Here is a 6,549-nt window from a genome sequence, read left to right on the forward strand (position 1 = left end):
TTATCTTTATGTGAAACCAATAACGCAGAATCATCTGCATATAAAAAAGTTCACATGAACATACAGACTTAAGGTCATTTATATATAGAAGGGAAAAAAGTGGGCCCAAGACACTCCCTTGAGGAACTCCACATTCTATACATTGTGGTTGAGACATTGTTCCTTCAATATCCACCACCTGCTTCCTATCCTTCAGATAAGAACTCACCCATCTGACTGCTAAGTCATTAAAACCAATGGCTTTTAATTTCCATACCAAAGTACTATGGTCAACGGTATCAAAGGCCTTCTTGTAGGTCTAACATGACCATACCACAAAAATTACCTTTATCTACCTCCCTCCTAATGTGGTCAGTTAGATACAATAAACAGGTGTCAGTTGAATGTGATTTACGAAATCCAGACTGGAACTCAGAGTAGATTGTGTGATGCTAAATATTTGTCAATCTGTTAAAAAATTATCTTTTCAATGATCTTTGACAGACTGCACAAAATAGAAGCAGGTCTATAGTTTCCATTGGACTAATTTACTCCCTTTCTTGTGAAGTGGAATTACTCTGGCGAGCTTGAAATTATTAGGGAAATATATCAATAGACATGTTTATGATATGGGTAATACATGGGGTGATAACCTCAGCAGCATCTCTTAAGAATCTAGATGGAATATTGTCAAAGCCAGTGGCTTTGGTGCTATTTAGGTTTTTAAACTTCTCAAGTACACCTGCCTCTGACACCTTTTCAAAAGAGAAGCCATCTGATTTGACCTCTTGCTGAGAATAAAAGTCAAAGATGTGACTTTCACCATACTGCCCTGACTGGACAGGTAGTTTTTCCACCAGTTTACTAGCAACTGATGAGAAGTAGTTGTTAAAACTATCTGCCACTGTCACCTTTTCTGCTGTGACATTATTCCCAAAATCAAGAGTTATGTTAGTAGTTTTTGTTTTCAGCCTGTTACTTTAGCCAAGCTGCTTGAGGGACTTCCATAACTTTCATTTCAACATTTCAACATTGCTCAAACATTCATTTTAGTCTGGACTAGGCTTAAACCTTATCTGTGAAACCAGGGGTATGTATTATATATACATAATTATTAATTTAATGAGAATTTATCCAGTTAGTCATTAGAAATTTAGGCATAGAAATATATTCAATTTCTGTACCAATGAGTTCATTTGATACTTATCACTGACTTTATTTGCATAGATAGCAGCCAAGCTTAATGAGATTCTCAAGTGGCTTACAAAGTCTTTTTAAAATGAGTAAGGTTGAGCAAAGAAAGCATGCTTCTCAGGAAAACAGGCTTTTATGGTCTGTTTTTGTCCCTGTTAGCTGCTGTGTTGGTGTTGTGGCTTCATTGCTTCAAGAAGAGACAGCAAGCTGACTGGGTCTTAGAAGAGCATGCGTTTATTGAAGCAAACAGAAGATCAAAGAAAGGGACAATGAGTTTCCCAAACAGCACTTTTAAAATGAGAGAATCTATACTGTGAACAATGCATTTGAAGGGAAAGAAATATAATTCTGATAGCTCTATATGTATACAACAGTAGCTTTAAAAGCATGTCAGGGCTGTAGCATAAATTATTTTGTCAAGCAGATAACAGATTCTTAAACATGAGAATGATCCACACTATTGTCACAGTGGGTTGCAGGAAGGCAGACGGAAATGAGGATATAATTCCACAACAAAGGTTTATTAGTAATTAAACACAGGACGGCAGAACAGGCAGCAACACACACCCTAAATAAGACAGAGATCGGACAAGGACTGACAGAACTTAAATACTAACACAGATTACACTGATTAACAGAACACAGGTGAGACAGATTGACGAAGATGACTAAACAGGTGAAACAACTAAACTGATAATAACGGTAACCATAGAAACAAAGGAGTGGCGGGAAAAGAAAAAAGGCAAACAGGAACAAATCAAAACACAAACTTAAAGTCCAAACGAGCACTGAGACGTGACAACCATAAAATGGAAATGCAGAATTTTTTTATGCTTATTGTTGACAATACACAATCACATATTCGAACCAAGAATGGCCTAATAATGGCCAAATATAGAAGTGCCAGTACTGCGATGTAGCGAATTAGCTCAAATAAAGGGAATATATCATTAAAAATTAATCATACTGGTTATGATAAATTATTACCTACACATTTTAAATCGCCCAAAAAGGGAATACATAGCCCATGTATTTGTATCTCTATATATAGATAAGTAACTACAACAAATTATAATCAATTATGAATATACAGATAAGCTATAGATCAAATTTCAGAATAACCTTTAACAGAATTAATTCACATCGAATAAACCATTCGTCCACCGAACCGACCGTACGATCTTCTTATCAACTCTCAGGAAGGATTGTGTCATGATCTGGGTGCTTTCATTCACACTCTCTTTCACGCGCACACACACACACACACACACACACACGCACACACGCTCTCACATACGCTGGCCATTAACACTCATTTACTCTTACGCACACACCTCTACTATCTAATCATGTTATTCAGCTGAGGCTCCTTACCGTCCTCCCTTACCTATCTCTCTCACCACCTGTCTCTCCTTTCATACTGATTACTTCTCTATATACCCGCTCTTCTTTCTATCTGACTTCGCTTGAGTATTGAATTTATCAGAGTTGTCTTTATGGTTGACTGACCCTTGTTCCTGTCGTGTCCCAGTCTTGTCGTGTGGTCCTGAACACTGTGTTTCTACCCCGGGCCAGAGATATTCGCTGCCTGCTTGTCCTGTCCTGAGTGTGAGTTGCTCCAGAACACCTGTTAATCCTTGCGAACTCTACCAGTCCGTCGGAGAGACCTACCGGTGTTGTCACACCCTGAGAATCCTCTGTTCTATATTATTGCTGCTTTATTAAGACTCTTAGTTTCAAGAACTACTTCGAGTGGTTTTCTGTTCCCTTTTGTGACTGCTTCAGGTTCTGTTATCACCATCAAGCAACTATTAAAGTGACTGTTTCTCCGCATTGCTGTGTTGTCCGCTTATCTTCATGACAGAATACTCAAGCCAGCCTTCGGACCCAGCAGCGGAGAACCCGGTACTTTCTGCAGTCGAGCTCCAAGGCGTGATGCTGGGTAGACATGAGCAGGAGCTCTCCTTGACTCGTCATGCCGTCGATCAGTTGGCGGTTCAGGTCAACGACCTTACTCAGCAGCTCCACCACCTTCGGCATAATCCACCTGCCTCTCCAGGCTCGCCAAGCGCGTCCGAGCCGCGCATCAATAATCCGCCAAACTATACTGGTGAGCCAACCCAATGCAGAGCTTTCCTAACTCAATGCGAGGTAGTGTTTTCTCTCCAGCCGACTACTTATGCCAGAGACCGGTCCCGCATCGCCTACGTCATTTCTCTTCTCTCCGGGAGGGCACGCGAATGGGCCACGGCGGTCTGGGAGGCAGCAGGGGAGTGCACCGAATGTTTCCAACTCTTCAAGGAGGAGATGATAAAGGTTTTCGATCGTTCGGTTTACGGGGAGGAGGCTGCTCGTTTGCTATCTACGCTCCGGCAGGGAAGACGCTCGGTGGCGGACTTTTCTATCGAGTTCCGTACTCTCGCCACCACTTGCGGATGGAACGAACCCGCATTGCTTTCCCGCTTTCTCGAAGGCCTCAACGCTCAGGTTAAGGATGAGGTGTTGGCTCGGGAGGTTCCCAACCGTCTGGATGTGCTTATCGAGCTGGCCATTCGCATCGAGAAGCGGTTTGAATTACGGCGCAGAGCCAGAGGTATGGAGTCTTCTCTTCTGGCTTCATCGACTTCCACTATTATTCCCGCCGTAGAGGTCGAGACAGAGCCCATGCAGCTGGGGAATATCCGTATCTCGTCCCAGGAGAGGGAGCGAAGAATAGTCAACCGCCTTTGCCTCTACTGCGCTTCTGCTGCCCACTTCGCTTCGACCTGTCCGTTAAAAGCCTCCGCTCGCCGGTAAAGGGAGGGCTACTGGCGAGCGCAACTTCTCTGGACTCTCCACCACGTTCCTGCACCACCTTTGAGGTTCATCTGCGGTGGCCGGGGTCTTCGACTACCTGTAAGGCTCTCATTGACTCTGGCGCGGAGGGGAGTTTTATCGATGAGGCTTGGGCGCGCGCACAAGGTATCTCGCTCAGAGAGCTGGAGGGAGCCACGCCCCTGTACACTCTCGATGGAAGTTCTCTTCCTAGAGTAAGACAAGAAACCATCCCTCTGACACTCACGGTTTCTGGTAACCATCGTGAGACCATCTCACTACTTGTTTTTAGTTCTCCTTTTCACCCTGTTGTGTTAGGTCATCCTTGGCTTATAAAGCATAATCCTCAGATTAATTGGTGTAAGAATTCTGTTGTTTCATGGAATGTTTCGTGTCATGTTAATTGTTTAACGTCTGCCCCACCTTCTGTCTCCTCTGTCTCTGTTTTTCAGGAAGAACCCGGGGATTTGTCCGGGGTTCCGGAGGAATACCAGGATCTCGGGATGGTGTTCAGTCGGGCTCGTGCCGCCTCTCTTCCTCCTCATCGTCCTTATGACTGCGCTATTGACCTCGTCCCCGGTAGCACCCCCCCTCGCGGACGTCTCTATTCGTTATCTGCGCCCGAGCGCGAAGCTCTTGAAAGGTATCTGTCGGAATGTCTAGACGCGGGTACGATTGTTCCTTCGACGTCACCGGCTGGGGCGGGGTTTTTCTTCGTGAAGAAGAAGGATGGATCCTTGCGTCCTTGCATAGATTATCGGGGGCTGAATGACATAACCATTAAGAACCGGTATCCCTTGCCTCTTATGTCTTCAGCCTTCGAGGTTTTGCAGGGCGCAAGGATCTTTACTAAACTCGATCTTCGTAATGCCTACCATTTGATCCGCATTAAAGAGGGGGATGAATGGAAGACGGCTTTTAATACCCCCCTGGGGCACTTCGAGTATCGGGTCCTTCCGTTCAGGTTGGTCAACGCTCCGGCCGTCTTTCAGGCGTTGGTCAACGACGTACTCAGAGATATGTTGAATGTATTCGTCTTCGTATATTTGGACGACATTCTTATTTTTTCTCCCTCCATGGAGATTCATGTTCAACACGTTCGGCGGGTCTTACAGCGTCTTTTAGAGAACAGACTTTTTGTTAAGGCAGAGAAATGCAGGTTTCATGCTAATTCCATCTCCTTTTTGGGTTCGGTAATTTCTTCCGAGGGGATTAGCATGGACCTGGACAAGGTCAAAGCCGTCACCGGGTGGCCAGTACCTGATTCCCGTGTTGCGCTTCAACGTTTCCTGGGATTCGCTAATTTTTACCGTCGTTTCATTTGCAATTATAGCCAGATCGTTGCACCTTTGACCTCTTTAACCTCATCTAAAGCCCGGTTTATGTGGTCAAGTTCAGCCCAGAGCGCATTTGACCGTTTGAAGTCTTTGTTCACGTCTGCGCCTATCCTTCTTTACCCCGACGTCTCGAGACAATTCATAGTTGAGGTGGATGCTTCCGAGGTGGGGGTCGGAGCCATTCTCTCTCAGCGCTCGGTCGAGGATGATAGGGTTCATCCGTGCGCGTTTTTTTCACACAAGTTGTCTTCGTCTGAGCGCAACTATGACGTGGGAAACCGCGAATTGCTTGCAGTGCGTCTCGCTCTCGAGGAATGGCGTCAGTGGTTAGAGGGCACTTCGGTTCCGTTTGTCGTTTGGACGGATCATCGAAACCTTGAATATATTCGTTCGGCCAAACGCCTTAACGCTCGACAAGCTCGTTGGGCATTATTCTTTACCCGGTTTGATTTTACCATCTCATTTCGTCCGGGTTCCAAGAATGTTAAGCCTGACGCTCTTTCTCGACTTTACGATCCCAACGTGGAGATTCAGCCTGAGGTTCCCATTATTCCCTCGGAACGCGTGATAGGCGCCGCTATTTGGGGCATCGAGCGAATTGTCAAGCGCGCGTTGGCCCAAGTCGTTACCCCTCGTTCGTGCCCTCGTGATCGCCTGTTTGTACCGGTCTCTGCCCGCCGTGCGGTTTTGCAGTGGGCCCATTCATCCAAATTCATTGCCCATCCCGGCGTTAGGGGCACGTTAGCTTCCGTTCGCCAGCGATTTTGGTGGCCCACCTGCGAACGTGATACGCGGCGCTTTATTGCGGCTTGCTCTGATTGCGCTCAGATCAAGTCGAGTAACACCCCACCAGCTGGGCTCTTCAGACCTTTACCAGTTCCTTCTCGGCCGTGGTCGCATATCGCGCTTGATTTCATTACGGGTCTCCCCGCGTCTTTAGGGAATACGGTTATTTTGACCATTATTGACCGTTTTTCTAAGACCGCACACTTCATTCCGCTTCCAAAACTACCTTCCGCTAAGGAGACCGCACAGTTATTGGTGGAACACGTTTTCAGGCTCCACGGTCTTCCCTCGGATGTCGTGTCGGACAGAGGTCCCCAATTCACTGCGCTATTTTGGAAAGAATTTTGCAAGTCTATTGGGGCTTCTGTCAGTCTCTCATCGGGTTTTCATCCACAGACTAATGGGCAGGCTGAACGCGCTAATCAATCCATTGGTCGTA

Source organism: Rutilus rutilus (assembly GCF_951802725.1).
Source record: "Rutilus rutilus genome assembly, chromosome: 16".
Lineage (NCBI taxonomy): Eukaryota > Metazoa > Chordata > Actinopteri > Cypriniformes > Leuciscidae > Rutilus > Rutilus rutilus.